Source organism: Mustela nigripes, chromosome 12, assembly GCF_022355385.1.
Source record: "Mustela nigripes isolate SB6536 chromosome 12, MUSNIG.SB6536, whole genome shotgun sequence".
Lineage (NCBI taxonomy): Eukaryota > Metazoa > Chordata > Mammalia > Carnivora > Mustelidae > Mustela > Mustela nigripes.
The window spans coordinates 136,540,916-136,565,561 of NC_081568.1; the positions used below are offsets into that span (position 1 = coordinate 136,540,916).

The 24,646-nt window shown below is 41.9% G+C and overlaps 1 long non-coding RNA gene across 1 annotated transcript; it reads left to right on the top strand.

Moving 5' to 3' along the window:
* The first annotated feature begins 1,638 nt into the window (after positions 1–1,638).
* LOC132028027 (uncharacterized) lies at positions 1,639–23,448 on the top strand. The gene is made up of 4 exons (XR_009407329.1): positions 1,639–1,710; positions 2,531–2,648; positions 21,706–21,770; positions 23,352–23,448. It is a non-coding gene; the product is annotated as an uncharacterized LOC132028027 (long non-coding RNA).
* The last annotated feature ends 1,198 nt before the right edge of the window (positions 23,449–24,646 follow it).

A 24,646-nucleotide genomic window follows, 5' to 3' on the forward strand; every position in this document is an offset into this window, starting at 1 on the left:
GGACTCATCGCAGGACCCCGAGATCATGACCTGAGCCAAAGGCAGAGGCTTAACCCACTGAGCCACCTAGGCGCCCCTGACTTTTTTTTTTTTTTAGTTTATTTATTTGACAGGCAGATCACAAGTAGGCAGAGAGGCAGGCAGAGAGAGGAGGAAGCAGGCTCCCTGCTGAGTAGAGAGCCGGATGCGGGACTCGATCCCAGGACCCTGGGATCATGACCCGAGCCGAAGGCAGAGGCTTTAACCCACTGAGACACCCAGGCGCCCCTGAAAGTCTTGAATAACTTTTTAAAATCACGATTGAACTTGATATTTTAGAGAAGTTACTGGTTTGTGGAAAATTTGAGCGGAAAGTCCAAAGAATTCACAAGCACCGCTTCTCCTTGTTTCCCACCTCTGTGGTTTCTCCTGTTATTAGTATCTGGCATTAGTGTGTTACAGGTGTTGAGCCAGTCTTGATACATTATTGTTAATAACTAAAGTCCATAGTTCACATCTGGGCTCACTTCTCTGTGTTGTGCATTCTATGAGTTTGGAAGAACGGCTGAGGACGTGTATTGACCATCAAATTATCATGCAGAAGAGTTCACTGCTGTCAAAATCCCTTGTGCTCCACACACCTCTTTGTCCCTTCTTCCTCTCCTTCCGAACAAACCCCCTGCAACTGCTGACTTTTCTCAATCTCCATTGTCTCATTTTTCCAGATAATTCTTACACTGTGGGAATTACATAATGCGCAGCCTTTCCATATTGGCTTCCTCTGCTTGGCAATGTGCATTTAAGATTTTTCGTATCTTGGGGGCACCTGGGTGGCTCAGTGGGTTAAAGCCTCTGCCTTTGGCTCAGGTCATGGTCCCAGGGTCCTGGGATCGAGCCCTGCATTGGGCTCTCTGCTCAGCAGGGAGCCTGCTTCCCCCCTCTCTCTGCCTGCTTCTCTGCCTACTTGTGATTTCTGCCTGTCAAATAAATAAATAAAATATTAAAAAAAAATTTTTTTCGTATCTTGAAAGCCCATTTATTTTTGCTGTTATGTGGATGTTCCACAGTCTGTTTATCCATTCACCTACTGAAGGACATCTTGGTTCCTTCCAAATTTTGGCAGTAATGAACAAAGCTGCTATAAACATTTCTGTGGCAGTTTTTAATTCATTTGGGTAAATACTGTTAAGAGTTTAAACCATTCATATAATACCAAGGAGCATGTTTGCAGGGTCACATGGTAAGAGTACGTTTAGTTTTGTGTGAAATTGCCAATCTGTCTTCCAAAACGGTTGTACACGTTAATGACCACCCTCCCACCCTCCAAATAAGAGAGCTATTGTGTGAAAAAACACAATTTTGTTAAAAAAACAAAAATCATCTGTGAATTACTTGCTGTAATTTTCTCTTGAGGCAGTGGGAGGAAATGATAAAGCTAGGAGGACAAATAGAGATTTTTCTCTGCTCCACTCAAGAGACCCCCCCCCCCCACCAAACCTTTCTAGTACAAAATAAACCTTTAATCACAAGTGGGACTTTCTGGAAAGAACTTAGTCATTCATGACTGTTTTCACCTTACCCTAAGCTATTAATTAACATCTTTTTGGCAAGTAAACTTTGGCCCGAGTCAAAGTCTGCATTTGCAAAACTTCACGCACAGCATTGTTGGGTGTTGCTAAATACACGTTCCCTGAGAAAAGCAACAGAAGGTAATGCCGGATTGTAAGAAAGGTATTAATTTTCTTTTTCTAGCTTTTCAGCCAATGAGAATATATTTTAAATCCTTTTCCATCCTCTGAAAAACATCTCTAAGAGGAGGAACAGATGGTCCACCCCACCTACCCCACCTGTTTTACTGGTTACTCTTAGTCAGACAAAGCTTCAGACATAAAAGCCTCACACTGATGTACTAAGAATAACTACATAATTCTAAAATGCGTGTGCCTCTACAGAGTGTGAAGGAACTGAGGTGTTTTCCATTTTTAAAAAAAAGTACTATTGTCATTAATACAAAAAAAAATTTTTCCTGAAAGTGAGGAGAGAGCGTCTGCTTTTTGGTTCGAACATAAACATAAGACATGTTCAATGTAATCATTTTAAGAATACAGAAAAATATTAAGACTATGACAAAAACCATGCCAGATTTCAGCACCTGGAGATAACTGCTCTTCGTATTTTGAGTAACGTACTTCCAAGTATCTCTCGATATATATAGCTTATAAAATTAGGATAATACTATACATATTGTATTATAATCTATTTTTTAAAATCTGCATGGTCTTCTGTACATCTTTCCGTGTTAAATACACATGCAATTAATTATGATTGCTTTCTTTAATGGCTGCATGGGTATTCTGATGTATGACTCTATCCTAATTTATTATACAAACCTCTTATTGATGAACCATTGGACTATTCTAAGGATTTGGTGTGATGTTCCCATAAAATATTCTTGAGGATTTACTTTACTGTCTTCCTGAGATATATTGCTAGTAATATAATTATCAAGTTAAAGCTTATGTAATTTTTTGATGTTGTTCTATTTTGCCAGACTGCCTTCCAAGAGATTTGTACCTATCCAAATCCCATCAACATTAGAAAAGAGATGGCATGTTCTCTCCAGCTCCCCAACCATGGGCATTGAAAGATTTTTTGAAAAGTTCTTAGAGGTGAGAAACTCTGTGTCAGTGTTGTATTTATTTACATTTCGTTAAGTTTAAAGTAAAAGCTATTTTCATTTGCCTATTGGCCATTTGTAATAGTTTTATCCTTTACCCGTATTTCTATTAAAGAATATTTTTCTGGCTGACTGAAGATCTCGCTATATATTAGATTAAGCGAAATGAATTTATTGAATTTCTAAAGGAGCAGCTTCTTCGACATTTCTATTGGGAAGCTTCGAATGTAAAAATGTTATCCCTACATGTATAGGCGACCTACTAGAATTCTGCTAAGAGTATTAAAAAAAAAAAAAAAAGACATTGCTAGGACAAAATGCTTTAAAAGGCTTTGTTTCACTCAGGAGAGAGTTCAAAAGAGCTGCAAAAAATAATTTTTTTTTTTAAAGATTTTATTTATTTATTTAACAGAGAGAGATCACAAGTAGACTGAGAGCCAGGCAGAGAGAGAAGGAGAAGCAGGCTCCCCGCCGAGCAGAGAGCCCGATGCAGGGCTCGATCCCAGGACTCCAAGATTATGACCTGAGCTGAAGGCAGAGGCTTAACCCGCTGAACCACCCAGGCGCCCCCCCAAAATAATTTCTAATAATCATTATCTAAGGAACTCAGTTCATCAGGAGCAGTGAAAATCAAGGCAAACCAAAGAATGGAAAACCAACCTAGGTTTGTATCTGCACACTTTCAGGCTACGGTCCCTGTGAGTTCTAGTCTAGCTCTCTAAAATGGTAGGACGCAGTGTCTACTTTCTGTCTCATTTACACAAAAGAACCTGAAACTCAAGAAGTAAATGGGGACAATGGGATGCTGCCTTTGTGAAAATAACGTAGCCACCTGTGTCCCCACTTAGGCTTTAATTAGCAGGATCACATCTCATACGGCCGGGAGAGCAAGCCACCCTAAATGAATGCTTCTCCAGTGATTCCTGAGGAGCACGGTCAATTGAGGTGTCTGCTCAGCTGAGTCTCAGGGTTCTGCGTTGTGCCAGGGGCTCTAAAGAATGCAACGTAGAGGCAGACGAAATTTTCTTATTCTGAGCCTTAAAATCCACCCCTCCAGGCTTGCAGACAGGAGTCAAAAAATAGAAGAATAAGATACGTGGGGTGTAATACAATGTATGCAGGTTTCTCAAATAGAAACAGGGAGTAGAGTCTGGTTTAAATTCTAGGTCATCAAGAAACAGATCTACAGGAGAATTTCTTAGACCCTATCTCGAGGAGAGAAGGAGCGTCTTACTTAATCTAGCTCTGTTTTCACCCTTTTGAGTGGAAAGAATGAGCTCTTCACTCAATGGTATGGCTCTGACCCAGTAGACGTTCAAAGAAAGATCTTTGAAAAGCATGGCATCATTCATGGGGTCAAGCCACCAGTAATGCCAGATGAAAAATGAAAGTGTGATTTTTTTCTTCCTTTAACTCTGTCTTTTAAAGGGGAAGGGGGCAAATGTTTGTATAAAATCAGAATAAAATACAAAATGTGTGAATGTGCAAATCCTGTCTTGTTCACAGGGTCACTGCTGGTTTTATAAGGCTATCTTATTTCCTAATCAAACTGACAACTCCTTTTGGGCAGGGATTTATCTCATAATTTTCTTGTATTACCTCACACCATATAAAACAAGTATCTCTTTATAGATTGCTTTGCAAGGCTTTGGGCCAATGAGCTAAAGGCATCTACGGTTGTGTGACACAGTTTACTTACGATTGTGCCTCGAAGAATATAAATTCTGTCAAAGAATTCTGGGAGACAGGATGGATTTCAAAAGAATTGAAGAAAGCCACATTTAATAATCTTCAGAGAGTATAGTGAATCTCCTACAAAATAGGTCATTATATATTTGGTGTGTATTGTGTGTGTGTGTGCGCGTGTGCATGCACATCTGTGGGCTTTCCCTACCATGGTGGAAAATCAATTTTGGGGGGGCCTGGGTGGCTCAGTGGGTTGAAGCCTCTGCCTTCTGCTCAGGTCATGGTCTCAGGGTCCTGGGATCGAGCCCCGCATCGGGCTCTCTGCTTGGTGGGGAACCTGCTTCCCTCTCTCTCTTTCTCTGCCTCCCTCTCTGCCTACTTGTAATCTCTGCCTATCAAATAAATAAATAAACTCTTAAAAAAAAAAGGGAAAATCAATTTTGGTCCCAGACACGATAAATAATCAACAATATAAACACAGCATTTTGCAACAGTTTGAGTCGTAGATAAGAACACATAATGAAAAACCTTTATTTTTTTTCTGCAAAATCAACAATCTAAGTGACCATTTGACCGTCAGCGATTTGTTCTTGCATGAAAGGCTGTCGTTAGACATATCTCTGAGGCTAAACTGGAACTTCGAGTTTTGTTAGCCTCCCTTTGTAAGTACAACCCTTTATATTCAGAGGACCCAAGAGTGTCTTATGTTCCTGAAATATACACCCACACGCCCACACGGGCTTCTAGATAACAGCCGATTACAAGACATTTACTGCTTGCCTCTCTTTTTGTTACAGAAGGGTTTCATTTAGACGCTTATATAAATCAGTTATAATCTGAAGTTTTTGTAATGATTTGCATGAACGACCTTATCCTTTATGGACATTTCATAATGGATAAAGATATGGCATGTTTCATTACATACAAAATAATGATAAAAACATTGAAATGCATTGTATGCTATAAGAGACTACTTTCTGTAATTACATGCAGTAGTCTATATATTGAGTTATTCATTAATTATAAACAAAATATGCTGACGAGATTTGAACACCAAAATTCTAAAATAAAAAAAGTAGACTGATTCTTATAACTACTACAGTATAATATTCTGAGAATTTCTAAATGTGTTTTGGCTGTCAGGATTTTGTTTGAAAAATTTTTTATGATTTATTTGAAAGAGAGACAGAGAGAGAGGGTGATCATGAGTGGGGAGGTAGGGCAGAGAGAAAGGGAGAAGCAGGCTCCCTGCTGAGCAGGGAGTTGGATGTGGGGGCTCAATCCCAGGACACTGAGATCATGACCTGAGCTGAAGACAGAGGCTTAACCCACTAAGCCACCTAGGCGCTGAAGGAATTCAGGATTTTTTTAAACTAAAAATCTACAGGGCACACAGGGAAAAAAAAAAAATGTAGTGAAACCAATGATTTGTACGATCTACTTTGGCCAAACACTCCATTCTCTGTCAATTAAATGGATTCAGTTTTTCTGTTATATTAGAATAATTATAATGATATTAATATTTATTAGGCAGTTACATGCCAGGTGCTATGCTATACTGATTTCTTAAAACGGCACTGTGAAGTAGGTTTCTCTCCAACCATTTTACAATAAAGAAACTGTGGCTTGATGGGGTGCCTGGGTGGCTCAGTGGGGTTAAAGCCTTTGCCTTCGGCTCAGGTCATGATCCCAGGGTCCTAGGATCGAGCCCCACATCGGGCTCTCTGCTCAGCAGGGAGCCTGCTTCCTCTTCTCTCTCTGCCTGCTTCTTTGTGATCTCTGTCTGTCAAATAAATAAATAAAATCTTAAAAAAAAAAAAAAAAAGAAAAAAGAAACTGTGGCTTGAGAAGAGTCTTTCCCAAGGTCACAGACCGACTTGAATGACCCGGTTGAGATTTCCATTTAGATGCTCTTGCTTCACAATCTATGCCCTTGGCTCTTATCATTGCTTCGAAAAGTACTAATTGAGCATGGACTATGTGTCACACACCCTGGAAGATGCTGAGGATAAAGTAGTCAGCTGAAAAATTCTGGATCTCAATGGGGATTAGCAGGAGGGTCCTAAACAAAAATTAAAAATACAAATGGTGAAAATGATCACATCTGTGTGATATGTTCTGAGGCAGGTATATATACCTCCTGGGGAAGTGGTATTGCTGAGTCAGGTGTTTCCCCCTCATTCACACAGCAGCATCTCATGGACAGTCTACTATCCTGCACGCTTGCAGGTTGAAGAAACAGAGTACAGAAAATCTTTGATTTGTATTACTGACCATTCTGTCATCCGGCTCCTCCCTTCCACTGTACGGGAAGCTAGAGGGAAACATGCCTGGAGGGAGAGCCCACATTCTGTATCAGTCTCGCCGCCCTCCTCAGGAGTCAAGCTTCCCCTCAGTATGGCCGGACTGGGTCTCACTCAGATACATCTGGTGGACAGTCAGACTTTTAAAATTTGAACACCAGAATAGATGGTTATTAGTTGATAGAGATAATGCCTATCTCACTTATGGATTATTGTATGATTTTATGGGGCCCATATTTTGGAATACCTTCCAATTACCTCTTGTGACAAGGGCCACACCTCTGAGAACACCATCAGTCAGACTCATGGCGCCATTTTAGCCTGAGATGGTTTCCGATGGTTTCCTCCCTTGAAGCACACACCTCATGCCATCAACAATATTCAAGATTGCTTTTATTTTTTTTTTTAAGATTTTATGTATTTATTTGACAGACAGAGATCACAAGTAGACAGAGAGGCAGGTAGAGAGAGAGGAGGAAGCAAGCTCCCCGAGGAGCAGAGAGCCCGATGTGGGGCTCGATCCCAGGACTGTGAGATCATGACCTGAGCCGAAGGCAGAGGCTTTAAACCACTGAGCCACCCAGGTGCCCTTGCTTTTTTTGTTTCTTTAAAGATTTTTTTTTAAGATTTTATTTATTTGAGAGAGTGAGAGCACACACAAGCAACAGGGAGGGGCAGAGGGAGAAGCAGATTCCCTGCTCAGCAGGGAGCCCAATGTGGGGCTTGATCTGAGGACCCGGAGATGATGACCTCAGCTTAATCAACTGAGCCATCCAGGCACCCCTACAGGATTGCTTTTAATCACTTGACTTGAATATGCATCCTTGGTTGGCCCCTAATACAGAATTCCCATTAGTAGCCCCAAATACCCATCACCACCCAAAGAACCAAATCCAGATGGTCTCCATGTGTGTTCTAGAAGCACTACCTTTGTCATATTCCAGGAAACAAGCCGCAGCAGTTGTATGAAATCTCTTTCAAACTTTGCTCCACTCAGAAGATGCCTTAGTGTACGAGATCTGCTGGAACAGAGTACCGCAGACTAGGTGACTTGAATAGCAGCAGTTTCTTTTCTCATAGTCCTGGAGACTGGACATCCAAGATCAAGGTGTTGGCATGGTTGATTTCTTCCGAGGCCTCTCTCCTAGCTGATAAGTGGCCATTGTCTCTTGGTGTCTTCACACCATCTTCCATTACGTGGGCCTGTGTGTCTGGCTCCGTGTGGTTCCCAATTCTCTCTTCTTATAAGCACACCAGTTATACTGGTGTTGGGTTCACTGTAATGACCTCACTGTAACTTAATTACCTCTTTATCAGCCCTATCTCCAAATACAATCACATTCTGAAATACTGGGGGTGAGGGCTTCCAAACTATGAATCTGGGGGTGGGCGGCGTGAGGGCACATGACAGGGAGTAACAGGAACGTTTACAAGATAGGAGAGCATCTCTAGCCAATCTGTCTTTCAGTTACAGAGTATACAGGATTTTATGCTAAGTCCTCAACTCCTAAGACCTCCTAAACTTGGCCTACGGGTGGCATGGGGATATTTTCCCTACTGCTTCACAGAGGAGGGCAGCTGCCTCCAGCAGTGTTTGCTAGAGAGGGGTGTACCCCACCAGACAGGAAGCTAGATGGTATAAATAAAGTTGAATCACATAGTGAAAGTGACCGCATTCCTTTGGGTTCTGAGGAAGTCATCTGGCAGTGGGAGTTTGTTGGTGATGTTTTGAACACTTGCTGAGTCCTCCCTACCCATGGCTTCCCCCGCCTACCCCCCTTTTCCTAAACAAACAGAAATCAGGCCTCAGGCTCAAGAGCCTTTGGCAAGCTGCAGCGCCCATCCCTAACTAAATCCTATTTTTGTAGCGTGTTGGTTTTCACTGGATTCATGAGGTCACCCACTATTCCATTTGTGGTGATTCTGTTCTCCCACTAAATTCATGATATATATATATATTTTTTAACGTAACACGAAGTCTTTAAGTTAAAAAAAAGACTCAGTTGAGGGAAAAATATTAATGATGGTGCTCGCTATAGGCACAGATGGAAAGATCAGGAAGGCAGTTTACAAAGGATGGAAAGTCTTAGAGAGGCCGCTCGCCCGGGTTAAGGTAAGCAGAAATAGTGGTCTTCGATTTTTGAATTGTCCACGAGGGGATGCTACCTTAAAACAAAGGCACTTCTAGATCCAACCCAGAGTTACCATTGTCAGTGTGGTGGTCAACGCTGGTTTCCAGGGTCCTGCTCCCCTCCCCCAGAGTGATGGACATAGTGGGGCACAGCTTTCTTCCCCAGCTGTTCTTCTGAAAACTCCCATACCCAGGATCCAAAAGAATCTCAAGGTTCCCCCTCTAGATCCTCTTATTCCTTTTACTTCAGTTCCAGCATTGACATCCAGCCCTCCTCTTGGTAAAGGAGCAACTTATTACAGAAGCTAAAAGCAGACACGTGTAGACAAAGCAACGTTTCTGGCTTGGATCTGAAGACTTCCAGGAAATCCCAGCCTATATTCGACTCATCATTCTTTTCCAAGCTTGTTCTGTCTCTTTGCCACATTTTTGTTTTACAATTTGTGGTTTCGTTCCTCACTTCCCTACCAGATTTCTTTTTTTTTTTTTTTAAAGATTTATTTATTTATTTATTTGACAGAGAGAGAGAGAGATATCACAAGTAGGCAGAGAGGCAGGCAGAGAGAGAGAGGAAGGGAAGCAGGCTCCCCGCTAAGCAGAGAGCCCGACGCGGGACCCGATCCCAGGACCCCGAGATCATGACCCGAGCCGAAGGCAGCGGCCCAAGCCACTGAGCCACCCAGGCGCCCCCCTACCAGATTTCTGATTTAACACTAATTTTAGGACTCAAGTTGTTCAAGAAGGAGCTTGGTTTATGACTGTGTTTGAGACCTCCTAGCTTTGTGAAATGTTTTATCTGCAAGAGTAAGATATTTCCCCCAGTTAAGGTTGGTTAAATAATCTTATATATGATGGTTTTAGAAGAATTATTAATCCATGGGGGAAATGCATTTTAAACAAAGAGAACAGTTTACAAAACAGCATTTCTGGTAATGTACTACTTTTTTTTTTCTTTTAAAGATTTTATTTATTTATTTGACAGACAGAGATCACAAGTAGGCAGACAGGCAGGCAGAGAGAGAGGAGGAAGCAGGCTCTCTGCTCAGCAGAGAGCCTGAGGCAGGGCTTGATCCCAGGACCCTGAGATCATGACCTGAGCTGAAGGCAGAGGCTTTAACCCACTTTTTTAAAGCACTCTATGTATACATACATTATCTGAAATAATTGATTCATATGTAATTAGAAAAGTATGCCATAATGTTATTAATGGTTCTTTAGCTGAACAGATAAGGGTTTTTAACTGTATTCTTTATACTTTTTTCTACATGTTCTCAATCTTCTGCATTTCATTTTTAATTTGTTTAAAATTATCAAAATACTATTAAATTTCAAACAGACCACATGGTGGGGGGCAACAAACGAACAAACTGTTCTATTCAAATGTTTCCAAGATGAAGCCTCTACCCTCTAAGCAAGACCGAACCACTGCTGGTGTGGGGGCTCTTCGAGAAATTCTTTTCGCCCTCTGCTGAGAAAGGAATGGAAACGCCATAGCTAGTTTTGAGCCATTTTCTACCAAGAGACACGGTCTTAGGTGAGATACAAGGTCAACACCACCAAACAACTTGCCTGACTTTCTTAACACCAGGTTAGGTGAAATCTTTCTGTCTTCCTCAAAGAGACGAAAAAATTGTCATAGGTTTGATCACAGGGTTTGTGAAAGCAAAGGACAAGTAAAAAGAGGCAGACAGCAAGATACAATACCAATAACCAGATACATCATATTATTTCTTTATGGACCATTTATTTTGCCCCCTCCCCCCGTATCATAAAGCTTTTTCCGTGGCAGCAGTTCTCAGTCTTTTGAACCCCTATCATCTAGCCGAACCAACATGGTTCCAAAGTGTAATTAATTTTCCAGAAGGCAGGCAAGAGAGCCTCATACAGATGCAAATCAGAATGGGGAGTGATTTTACTTGGATAAAATTATTTCTAGTTGCTTCTGATATCCCCCTCCCAACTTTGAGAATTACTGCTTTATAGTATTTTGTTGGCTTTTATTGAATATTTAGTAGATCAACATCACCTATTAAAAAAAAAAAAAAAGGCTTGGCTGTCTTCTGCTAAACACTGTTAGCATTCTCCCTTCACCCTTCCTCACTTTGCCCTTCCTGTTGTGTCTCCCAAACTCAGATGCTTCAGGGCAAGGTGACTTCATCTCTAGCCTCAGAGCTAAGCCTGGGTGATTTGAAGGGTGTTCTACTTAAGTAATGAATCATTGAACACTACATCAAAAACTAACAATGTACTACGCACTGGCTAACGGGACATAAATTTTTTTTTTTTTTTTAATAATAATAAAGGTCATCTCAAACGCTTGTGACAGTGACTGGTTAGGACCTGGGCACGTCAACCGTGGCGTTTCCCCAGCCACAGGATTATTCAGGAATGAGCAAGAGCCAAGGTTAGCCAATGGACTTTATTTAGCTGGTTAGAAAGAAATTTTGTCCCTGTTAGGAGAAAATCCTGGGAGAGATAAGTTCTTTCTCTGAAAGTCGTTTTCTGTAGCCGTGAAGTACAGGACTACTTCACGTTCTCCACAGTGAAGGAAGCGGACGCGAAAATGAAACAATTCTAAATTGAAGAAGCCAGATAAGGAACTCACAGGAGCTACCCCCACTCAACCTGATACCCTTCCTGCTGCTCAAGCCCCAGTGGCAACCATTGCCTTAGTCTGTAACCAGCGGGGTAGGGGGAACTTTTCTATTCCTCACAGCTGAAAGCACACGAATACTGATAAAATGTAGGTAATATTGAAAAATTCCTCAAAATAGAGGCTCATGATTCTAGTGTGAACGGAGTTTTACTTTATAGATTGGGATGAATAGGGAAAGAGAATCTGCTTCGGTCTCTAACTATCGATTTAAGTTAATCCCCTTAGATAGCATCTTAAATATTAATACCGAAAGTTTCCATTAAATACAGCATAATAATACAGTTGGTTAGAAGAGATGAGGGCTTTTAGCAATCACAGAACGCCGATGATTGTGAAGCAAATCTCAATAATAGGATTTGTGCTTAAATTATGTTTTTACTTATAAGGTCCTTGAGATCTAATCTTAAAATATTGGTGCTGATAAGTGATTAAGATACATTTCTTAGTGAATAATTCATGTATCAGATCATCAAGTTGAAGACTTATATTGCAGAGAGATTTCAATAACCATTTATACTATCACAAGAATAATCCTTATGTTTTTTTTTCCTTAAGATTTTATTTATTTATTTGACTGACAGAGATCACAAGTAGGCAGAGAGGCAGGCAGAGAGAGAGGAAAGGAAGCAGGCTCCTTGCTGAGCAGAGAGCCTGATGCGGGGCTTGATCCCAGGACCCTGGGATCATGACCTGAGCTGAAAGCAGAGGCTTTAACCCATTTAGCCACCCAGGTACCCAATCCTACGGTTTTTTTTTAAAGGGATGTTTTTTTCAGATAATCCATTCATTCCTTTAAGTTTATTGAAATATTCTAAAATAACAAAACTGTAAATATAAAAGGTCAAATTAAAAAAAAACTCAACTTTTTCCCTCTTTGGTAAAATCATTTCATGTTTTGTTCCATAAATTGCTTGTCTAAGTAATCCGTACCTTTAAGTGTATGGGAAGGACAGGTGATAGAAAAAAACAAAACAAAACAAAACAAAAGCCCAAGCAAACAAAAAAACCTTAAAACCAAAAACCATAAACCCAAACCCAGATGCCAGGTAATCTACAGGATTCTTCTCTAGAAGAAATGTAACTGCATTGAAAAATGTGTGTTTTTGAAGGTTACTTAGGTGCCAGAATCATTGTGGAAATGCTATGCTCCCTTTTCATAGGAAATCTTCTGTCCTTCAAAGATGCTTGTTTTGAGGTTTCCATTTTCTTTTCTCCATTGAACTCAGTATCTATGCTGCAGACTCAAGGTACATAGGCACTTTCGTATCCATCCTCCATTATTTACTTATATTTAATTTGCTAGATTCGTACATTCTTACACATCATAATAGTATGTGGCCATAGAGGAAAAAAAAGTATTCAGGCTGGCTGGATATTGACCATCTAGACTTAAACTGATTTCTATTTTGCTGACACAAGAAAGTGGGAAAAAGAAAGAGCGATGCTGGAAGAGAAAGCTCTTGTATTAAGGGGAAATGTATTAAATTATCTCTATTTTTTTTTTTTTTGTTTGTGTGTGGAAGTTCATGTTTGAGACTTTAAAATGGAAAGGTGTATAGGGTGTATAGGGTCCAAACAGCTAACCTGAGACTATTTGGGGGTTCTATTTACCAAAAAAAAAAAAAAAAAAAAAAAAAATCAAACACATTTTAATACAAAAAGACTTTGGGGGGTAGGACCTGTAAACAAAATATCTCAATGAGTGAAATTTTAACCAAAGTGAATAACATGACTGGATACGTTATTATCTTTGGATAGAGCCAAAGTTAATCTAAGAGGACTGGGAGAAAAAAACGTATAGAATAATTTTGTCTCACTCCCAGTATCAGATTGAAGCACGTTGCTTGTTTTAAATGGATTTGAAGTGAATGCATCTGAGGAATGGCTATGAAGTTCTACCTTTTCATATCAAAATGATAACACGGGGCACCCACACACATGAGGACCATCCTGGGTCGGGAGAAAGTTAATTGATCTGGGCAGAAACGCTTTAGGGAAAGGACAAGAAGAAAAGAAACCCCAGCACGTGTGTAAGATAAGTACTCCCTAGGCTCTCCGTCTCAGAAGTGGTTAAGTTAACTATTTGGATAGCATGATAATTGGGTCCATTGCAATGCATTTGATATTTAATGCTTTGAAAATGGAAGGAAAGTGGAATATCTGATCACTTTACCTAAAACTTAAAAGCTTACTTAAAAAAAAAAAACAGTGAATTTGGTAGAAAATAGATATATGATAAATTTATTTAATCCCTCTGATTAAGTTCAGTGAGAATATTTTCCAAGATAGACAGCAATGTGAATTTGGATATTTTTGAAATTTAAAGAACCCCCTGGGAATCTGATGGAGCTGATGGTTCTGTTTTGGTCCAATTACGAAATAGGAGAAAGTCCTTCAAAACTTTCGATATCTACATTTAAAAACCTGAAGCTTAAGAGTTTGACCAAGGTAGAAAGCCGCTGGCCAAATCTAAAAAAAATAATATAACATTTTATATTATATAAATTTTATATTATAAAATTATAAAAATGTTTAATATTCTTATATTTTTACTTTATAATAGAAGGTATTACTCAAATATATTACATGCCAGGTTTAAAGACCATCTCCTGGCTAAAATCCATCATAGTTTTGCCATTTTTGTAACAAATATTTACTGAATGTCTATCATGTGCCATCGACTTATTCCAGACCCTGGGGATAAGGTCCCTATCTCATGGAACTTAATTAATAGATTATACTTTGTTGGCATTTGTGCTATTAGCCAACTGAATTGTTAATTTAAACAAGGATTTGGGTTGCAATGTATCCAAATAATGTTAAAGTTCCCAATAAGAAAAGAATAATGAACAAGTAATACAATATCTTTTTATCTTTACTCTGCTGACTAGATATCCTTTTGGTGTATTAATATTCTTTGATGGAGATAACAGAAACTGGTTTGTTAGTAAACATTGTCTGGATGGTGGTGGACCAAACTATAACATCCCATATCTTGGTATGATGCCAATGTTATCTAAGTAAAAATTATGAGAAATGGCTGGTGAATACATATTTGTGCAAACACACTTGGAAGATACTTCTCATTGCCTCTCTGAGCATTGACTTAAATTCTGCAAAAGTCTAGATTTTAAAAAATATTTCTTGGGACGCCTGGGTGGTTCAGTCAGTTAAGCGGCTGCCTTCGGCTCGGGTCAGGATCCCAGTGTCCTGGGATCAAGTCCCACATTGGGCTCCTTGCTCGGCAGGAAGCCTGCTTCTTCCTCTGCCTCTGCCTGCCTCTCTGCCTCCCTGTGTGCTTTCTCTCTCTGAGAAATAAATAAAAATAAAATCTTAAAAAAAAATCCTTTCTTTGTCATTTTAAGTATCCTTCTCACTCCCTGATGAAGTAATCTTCTTCATTTATCAGATTCTTGCGGCACTGTCAATGAGAATGCTAAAGAAATATACGAGTTTCATATTTAGTTTCTTTTTTCCTTTACTCTCCTTCAGTTTTGCCTCTTTCTCTTCTTGACACTTATACAATAATTATATTTTTCAAGGTTAACTTGATATTTGTGTAAAATTATCTGTTTTTTTAAAATTTTTATTTTTATTTGACAGACAGAGATCACAAGTAGGCAGAGAGGCAGGCAGAGAGAGAGGAGGAAGCAGGCTCCCCGCTGAGCAGAGAGCCCGATGCGGGACTCGATCCCAGGATCCTGAGACCATGACTTGAACTGAAGGCATCGGCTTAATCCACTGAGCCACCCAGGTGCCCTAAAATTATCTGTTTATAGAGCTTCTTAACCTTCAAATTTTTCCCAAAATAAGGCCATAAATCTTTCTTTTCTCCTCTAGTCCAATAAATCACTTCTTCTCATCCTGGTAGAAAGTTTCTGAAATCAAATAGACTGCGAAGTGTTTCCTAATGCATCAGAGAATGGCTGGTACAATCTGAACAAGCAGTCTCGTAGCTACATTTCTTTCTTTCTTTCTTTCTTTCTTTTTTAAGATTTTATTTATTTAGTTGACAGACAGAGATGACAAGCAGGTAGAGAGGCAGGCAGAGGGGGGGGGGGGGAAGCAGGCTCCCTGCCGAGCAGAGAGCCTGATTCGGGGCTCGATCCCAGGACCCTGGGATCATGACCCAAGCCGAAGGCAGAGGCTTTAACCCACTGAGCCACCCAGGCGCCCCTCATAGCTACATTTCTTAATCTGTGTCAAATTCCATATTCACCTTGGTTCTCTATTCGTGTAAGATTATATCTCTATGACTATCCATCAGTGGCACAGATACAATTCTAACATCGTTGTAAGTTTGGCTTAATTTATTTAACGAGAATTTCTTGAGCCTCTGCTACAAATTTACTCAAGACACTCTTCTAGGCACTAGGAATATAGTAATGAACAAAATAGACATGTTCTCTAGTTTACTGGAATTTGCTATTCCTGATTTTTGGGAGATTACATATTTCTGGTTAATGGTAGAATAATCCAGTTAATGCCGACATGGCAGATTTTTGGCTAAAAGTTAAAAAAAAAAAATCACTGCTTCTTACCTTGAAATCAACCCTTGTCTGGGACATTCATCATTTTATGGTAAAAATTTGTAACAATTTGGGGCACCTGGGTGGCTCCGTCGGTTAAGTGTCTGGCTTCAGCTCCGGTCAGGGTCTTAGGGTCCTGGGATCGAGCCCCACGTCAGGATCCTTGCTCCTTGCTCCTCCCTCTCCCTTTGCACCTATCCCCCATTTGTACTCTCCTCTCTCTCTCAAAATAAATAAATAAAATCTTTTTAAAATTTTTCTAACAATTTATAGAGTATACTAATGTTCTGGTATCACACAAGAGTCCCTCACAGCTAACCATCCAACCATTTATATCTGAAGTAATTAGAACATTCAAGTCAGCTTTCCTGAGAACTTCCCACCATCTTGAAATAACAATGACTTCAATGTACGATTAGGGAAACAAACTCAATCTTCTCCAAGCCCTTAGAGAGCTATGTGGAAGTAAGACATTCCTTCCCTTTAGATATTGTCTTTATCTCTTTCAGTATCGTGAATAGTAAAGCGAATCTGGCTAAAAAATGTCAGTAATGAACTTTTCAGCCAGTCCATCAAAATGACCCCTTAGCTAGAGCAGAGGGTTGATACTGATGGAGTCTGTGTGGGGAAAAGGCTGAAGATGTGATCCAAAATGAATTTCTTTGAAGGATTAAGTTTTTTCTTTTTTTTTTTTTTAAAGATTTTATTTATTTATTTATTTGGCAGACAGAGATCACAAGTAGGCAGAGAGGCAGGCAGAGAGAGAGAGAGAGGAGCAGGAGGGAGCAGGCTCCCTGCAGAGCAGAGAGCCCGATGTGGGGCTCGATCCCAGTACCCTGGGATCATGACCTGAGACAAAGGCAGAGGCTTTAACCCACTGAGCCACCTAGGCGCTCCAAGTTTTTTCTTTTTAGTCATGCAAAAATGTCCATTGTATCCATATAGCTTCATGGGTTTTTTTACTATTGACTAACGTTGCTGTTCTCTGATAGGATATGGGAATTTCTACTCATTTCCTAGCATGGCTCCATGGGCTCAGGTCATACGTGCACCCCTCTTCGAAATCACCGGGGTCGCTTAACACAAGCTGTCAGACCATCTGGCCTCTCATTATTATCCAATTGTTCCAGTTATCCAACTTCACATTGTCTCATGTGTTAAAAAGTAATGAAAAGCAGAGATGCTTTTCTTTCCACGGGGTCACTGGGAAGATTGGAAGACTTGATAGGATATTATTATTTTTTTTAAATTTCTGTCATTTTTAGAAGATTTTATTTATTTATTTGAGAGAGAGAGCGCGAGCAGGGGGAGGAGCAGAGGGAAAGGGAGAGAGTGAGGGAGAAGCGGACTCACCGCTGAGCAAGGAGCCCAGGATCCTGGGACCATGACCTGAACTTGAATTAAGATTCTGCACTTGGATCCCAGTCAAGGTACAGATATAAAATGGTTCCATTTTTCTCTAGTTACTGCTTCTAATTGTGCTCCACAGAGTCTCCTCCTATCCCTGAATGACAGCTTGATCAGAAGTTTCTGATTACTTCTAGCTCTTAAAATATCAGTTTAGTCCAATTTAATCCATTTTAAAAGGTCACCTCATATCTGTTTGAAATCTCGTCTCTTCCCATTTTCCCTGTTCAACAAAGTTTCCACCTATGGTATTTGAATGGGGCAAGAAATGGGATCCACTTTTTCACCCTCTGTCTTCCCTTTCTTTGGAGACCCTTAATCCTCCAAAGAATTGGGATCCAAGATGGGGAACAGCAGCAAATATCCCTAACTTCGCAGATGCAGCTGTGGTCCTCTTTCGTCTGTCGCGCTTTCTTTGTTCAAGATCTGTCTCTGATGTCCTGTGAGTGACTCCCCGATAAATGCTGTTTCTCTTGGGACACACATGGGAATTGCATCTAGTGGCAATGTTGTTGGGGGTGGCATGGGGGAGCTTCCCAGTGCAATGTGTTGTATTCTCAAAGACCTACCCTCACTCAGTCATTTTTGATTCCTCCTGCTCAACTCTTCTGGAACTAGATCAATTCCCATATTGGAATCGACCCCATAGCTTCTCAAGGCTGCAGCCTCCTCACCTAGTGACTTGGCTTCTTGGACACCAGAATGGCTCAATGAATGGGACCTACCACCATATTCTTTTCATCCACGGGAATCGCACACATTTTTGACACAACAAGACAAAGTAGGCTTCTCTCTCTCTCTCTGTCATAACCATATAGACTCACAGCCTCTTTCTCTCTCTCTTTTCCTACTTAAGTATCTATAGTGAGCTGCTAATTAGCATGCCCACGCACCTTTGTGAGAAATTCCTGTTGACTCACTCCTTTGTACTCGGCCTGGGTTGAAGAGGGGGAGCACTTTCACTCTCTACAACAGGAAGGCCCTCAGGCTTATCACTAACCACTCCTTAGCCTGCCATGTTTGAACATAGTGTTAGATGGCTACCCAGGCGATGGTCGTGCTGAACCAGGTGGTCACCTCCTCACAGCCCAGGAGATAAGTGGCCCAGGAGAGGCTTCTGGGCCTTAATCGTTCTGGGTGCCTGTCACAATGAAGGAGACACGACAACCTCTTTGTCATCCTTTGAGTCATGGGTGACATCTCCAAGGCAACAAAGTCCCCATCCAACATACTGTTACCTATTACACTGACTAGACTCTGCCTGGAAGTGGACACGTTTTTGCAAATGAAAAATCCTATAGTGGCAGTGAAAACACACAGTAATTTAGGAAGGGCAGTTTAGTGATTTAGGCAACTGCCAAGGGATATCAGCTTTGCTATACCACTTGGGAAATGAGGTGACTAAGCGCGCTGGCTGCTGGCTGTGGGCGCTGCTTGTGCTATCACTCAGGGATGTGGGTGAGAAGTTGAGGGAGCCGTCTGTCTTCTCTGAATCCAGGCCATATGTTTAGAGCCTTTCTCCAAATTCATTTGATGGGGGCGGAAGGGTGGGGGAGATGGGTAATGTTTGTCTGTTGTAATTTCTGGTTGTTGATGGTGGTCGTAACACAGACAGGGAATGGTTTGCTACCCTTTGGGTGTCCTTGTAATTTCATTGTGAACCAAAACCCTTATACCAGAGATATCTCACAGTGAGGAAGACCATGTTACCGTTTGATGGGGTCAGACTTCTGTGGGCTAAAACCCCCAGAAGCCTGGAGAATGTCTCCTCTAGATAGCTGAGTAGGCAGACTCCAGCATTTCCTCCACCATTGGCTTCCAGGTTTCAAAAGGAAGCTTTTCAGAGGGGAAAGAAATTGACACACAGGAGACATTACATAATAGGTGAATCAAAGTCCCATCACGTCATAGAGTGTCTCTCAATGACACCGTGTCCCAGTGATTGGGCTTTCATCCCAGCATAGAACATCTGTTGCATCCTTTACCCCTAAAATGAAGTCCTCTCAAGGAGCCTGGGTGGCTCAGTCAGTTGAGGGTCTGAATTTGACCTCAGCTCAGATCTTGCTCTCAGGGTTGTGAGTTCAAGCCCCGTGCTGGGCTCCATGCCGGGCCTGGAGTCTACTTAAAAAAAATAAAATAATAAAATAATAAAAACAAAATAAAAAGAAGTCCTCTCAAAAGGCTGCTGCTTCTAGTATGCCGTTGCTCTACTCATGGCCTCCTCCTTCTAAAGCAAATTCGGTTGGCCTACAGGCCTTACCACAGTTGCAGAAATATCTCTAGCTCTGTCTGTTCTCTGTGAAGTAGGAGGCATTCTCCCACCCTCTGCTCTGTGCCTCGCCTCAGAGGCAGAGCCACTAGGTACCTCAGACCCCGTCCCAGCCTAAAGGAACTTCCAGAAGCTTAATCCACAAAGAAGGGAGAGCAAGGAATGTTGCTCTTCTTTAGATGCTTACATTTGACTGCAAGCTTCTCCTGTCAGGCAGAAAGTCAGTCTCAGTCGCTCCTGGGGTTCCCCACTGCACGCACAAAATGTTGTGCAAAGGTGTTTGGGTTCTTACATGAAGCAAATATTTGTGGAGGGTTAGGAGGTTTTACCCTTCCTCTTAACTGATAAGTAGTCTATCATCCAAGCCTCTGCGGTCTCCTGACTTATCTAGTGAGTCTTCTGATTCTGTGTCAATTTAGGGGCATAAAAACTTGTGCCAAGGGTGATAAATGGGGGGCTACGGTCTCCATTTCCTGGGGATCCCACAGGGCTAATCTCCGCTTCTGCCCTTTCTGAAGGTTCTGCTAAGGAGTGCAACGGGGTTCCCCAGCACACTGTCCTTCAGTCCTCTCCTTCCCACTTGGAGGTGATCTTGTCTCCTTTCCTGACTCTTGTCCTTTCTCTGCCCTTCAGGAATACCCATTAGAACCACCTTCCTGAATTAATGCCAGAGGTAACTGAAGTGTGATTGAAAGAAGTTTTGGTTGGCTCCTGTAATGCTGTTGCTGTTGTTCGTTTGTTTTTTAGCTGAAATTAATAACCAGCATTTATTGTTGTTAAAGATTTTATTTATTTATTTGAGACAGAGAGAAAAAGAGAACAAGCAATGGGGAGGGGCATAGGGAGAAGCAGACTCCTTGCTGAGACAGAAGGCAGATTCCATCTAGGGACCCTGAGATCATGACTGGAGCCGAAATCAAGAGTCAGACAACAGGGCACCTGGGTGGCTCAGTTGGTTAAGTAACTGCCTTCGGCTCAGGTCAGGATCCTGGAGTCCCAGAATCAAGTCCCACATCAGGCCCTCTGCTCATCAGGAAGCCGGCTTCTCCCTCTGCCCCTCGTCCCTTTCATGCTCTCTCTCTCAAATAAATAAAATCTTAAAAAAAAAAAAAAAAAAGATGGGGCGCCTGGGTGGCTCAGTGGGTTAAGGCCTCTGCCTTCGGCTCGGGACGTGATCTCAGGGTCCTGGGATCGAGCCCCGCGTCGGGCTCTCTGCTCAGCAGGGAGCCTGCTTCCCTTCCTCTCTCTCTGCCTGCCTCTCTGCCTACTTGTGATCTCTGTCAAATAAATAAATAAAATCTTTAAAAAAAAAAAAAAAGAGTCAGACAACAGGTGCCGCTATAACTGGCATTTAAAAATCAGATGAAGGGGGTGCCTGGGTGGCTCAGTGGGTTAAAGGCTCTGCCTTCGGCTCAGGTCATGATCCCAGGGTCATTGAGCCCCACATCAGGCTCTCTGCTCTGCAGGGAGCCTGCTTCCCCCTCTATCTCTGCCTGCCTCTCTGCTTGTGATCTCTGTCTGTCAAATAAATAAATAAAATCTTTAAAAAAAAAACAAATCAGATGAGGGAGGCACCTGGGTGGCTCCATTGGTTAAGTGTCTGACTCTTGATTTCTGTCATTCTAGCTTCTTATGGAAATTTAGAAAGCCTGACTTTTATTACCTGGCCATAAGCAGCTGGGCTGGGAAGGGCTGCTCTTTGGGCAGGCACCAGGCTCTGCTTCTGTGCACCTGACACTGTTACTAGCACCTGCCTGACCTGAACGAGTGTGTGACTTTGGAGCGCCCTGCTGTGGCCTTTCCTAAGAGTCAGGGAGAGAAACTGTTTCAGGACTACATCACCCTTAGAACATAAATATAGGCCAAACTGAGGGAGTATAAAAAAGCTGGTTTTCTTTGCAGGACCAGAAGGAAAAAAAAAAAAACAAAAACAAATGACACAATGATATATCTGTCCAAATCAACAATCAAAATGGCTGCCGCATTCAGAGATTTCATCATGGCTGGGGCCTCTCCCTGAAGTAACGCCAACGAATCTTCACGAACACCTATTATCCCTGTTTTACAGAAGGGAAAACGGAGGTTCAGAGAAAACAGACGTGGCCAGGTCACAAAGTGGAACTTGGGAGACAGGTCGGTAAGGCTCTTCACTACTGGGCTACCCTGCCTCTCTTGCCATAGACATTAGTGACCCTTCTTCAGGGGAGTAAGGGCACCCAAATTCATTGCCAGGTTTAATGATATCAGATGCTGGGCTGGAAGTCAAGTCATGCAGATGCTGAGTGAGTAGAAGTTACTGCCTCCACTCTCCCTCCCTCTGCCTGAAGGGGGACGTCAGGGTCTGGAAGGTCAGGGTCTGGACCATGCTCTTAGACATCACAGGTGTTCAGTTACTGTGCTCATGTTGTTTGTCTGAAATTGTAATAAGTGCATGTGAGTGTGTATGTGCGTGTGTTTGTGTGGTGAGAAGGGGGAAGAAGAGGGAACGGACAGAGGCAGGGCTCCTGATCCTTCCTGTCTTGGGCCATAAATGTTGCTGGAAAGAGTCCAGATAAAAGGAACTGTATGAAAATTTTACTATGTGAAAGAGTTTCTTGGTTAATTTTAATGGTTTGTCAGAGTTTTCTTTTTTGATTTGAGATTATTTTCTGACATTCAGTGGTGGTTTACAATCTAGCTTTTCAGCCTGAAATATCCTAAAACAAAACAATGAGACATCTTGATGGCAATCTCCTAGTTCTTGTACATCTAGTAACTTAAGGTCTGTTACTGTTCATGTAAAAAGATAATAAATAAATGCCCTTTGTTACACTTAAGTCCAGAACTAAGAAATTATGTATACTACTGTTGTATAGCTGAAATTTAAGCTCAGAGGGCTAGTGACTTGCCTAAGGTCACCTAACATAAGATAGTAGATTTAGGTCCCAAACTCTGACTTCCAGAATCATTCTTTGCTTTGAAGATTGGTTCCTTTTGTCTAGGGTTTAAGCTAAATAGTGTTTACACCATAATAAGCTTGTATTTGGCTCACTGTTGTTGATCTGTTTGCTGATCTCAAGTATTGTCAATCTGGACTGGACATCTTCATTAGACTGCTCAACAGGTGAGGTGTTCAATAATAACATTGTTCTGGTATCAACAAAATTTAGACTGTGGTAAACTCCCCAGGGTACATGACCAATTTCTTTAATGAAGAGTTTCGAGGGAGAAAAAAATGGAAGTGAGTACCTCTACATGAAATAGACACAAAAGACAGATCAACCAAATACACTGTGTTTTGGAACCTCTTCGAATCCTGATTTGAACGAAGCAACTGAAAAGTAATTATTAGATCATCAGGGAAATTTGAAGAGTGTGCACTTAAAGGTTTTAAGGAATTTTTTTTTTTTAAAGTATTAGATTTTTTTTAAAAATATTTTATTTATTTATTTCACAGACAGAGATCACAAGTAGACAGAGAGGCAGGCAAAGAGAGAGAGGAGGAAGCAGGCTCCCCTCTGAGCAGAGAGCCCTATGCGGGGCTCCATCCTAGTACCCTGAGGTCATGACCCCAGCTGAAGGCAGAGGCTTTAACCCACTGAGCCACTCAGGCGCCCCTAAGGAATTGTTTTTTAAATTTTTTATGCAATTGAGGTTGAGGAAGATATACTATGTTTAAGAGTTACGTATTTACATATTTATTTATTTAAAAGACTTTATTTATTCATTTGACAGAGAGATCACAAGTAAGCAGAGAGGGGGGAAGCAGGCTCCCCACTGAGCAGGGAGCCTGATTCCGGTTCCATCCCAGGACCCTGAGACCATGACCCGAGCAGAAGGCAGAGGCTTTAACCCAACTGAGCCACCCAGGCGCCCATAGAGGTACATATTTAAAGAGATGAGTTGATACAATGTTAAGGATTTCCTCCAAATTCACAGAGCAGATGAAGATGGGTCTTCAATCATAATCGTTGAAGCCATGTTTTGGGTCTTTGCTGGTTCACTCTATCATTCTATCTACTTTTGAATCTGTTTGACATCTTACACAAAAGAATGCATTGTTCGACGATGAACCCAAAGTAGCTCATTACTTCGGTTTTATATTGCATAATGCCTCATTTCAGGGAGCTCGGAAGGGGACGGAAAGGGTCTTCTTCGAAGTCGTCTAACCCAAAGTGCATATTCTTCTCCTCTCCTTTTAGGCCCACCCAATGGCGGTGGGATGGGGATTGTTTTTTCCTCTTTACTCACCCCCTCCACCGCACACCAGGTTCAGTTTCAAGCTTATAACCTCCAGAGGATTCCTAATCGGTCGTAAAATAAAGCCCGAAGGTTGTGGGGCGGGGCGGGGCGGGGCGAGGGGGGGGGATGTGCTTTGTTTAATTTGGGTCTTGATTGTGCTAATTAGTTACCCTCTCGTCAGGGGGCCGTAGAACCTATACTTTTAATTTCCCTGCCCACGTGACAGTGTTTTTCTTTCGGGGTAATTTCTCAAGTTCAGGAAATTCTCGGCGAGTTTACGTCACCGCCTGCAGTTACAAGTAATTACCGTATTGACGCTACTTGTTTTCCAAAACGGGAACGTTTGCGGGGCGGTGCGTGTCCTACTTAGGGATTTTTCAGTTCAGACTTAATTTTAAGCAGTCGTGACGCTGGGGATCTGAACGGAGGGGGTGTGTGCGTGTGTCTGTGTGTGTGCCCGCGAGAGTTCTCCATCTCCACTGCTGTATTTCCCAGGTTGCGTCTGGGGGTGCAAAAACCGAGAATACACCACATCCACGCTCCTCGTAGGCGCCCTGCAGGAAGCGTCGGCCGCAGTAGTGCGCCTGCGCAGTCGTGTCCCGCCAACGCTCCCGCCTTCCCCCGTCCCGCTAGCAGGGGGCGCTGTGAGGCAATGGCCGCGTCTTCTCCCAAGGGCTCTGGAACATAGCATAAAAGGGCAGGAGGCGAAGCGAAAGGAGGGGCGTTCTATCCGCCACTGCCCTGGTCTCTATCACCCTTTGTCCTCCAGCTTTCCCCCGGCACTGGGC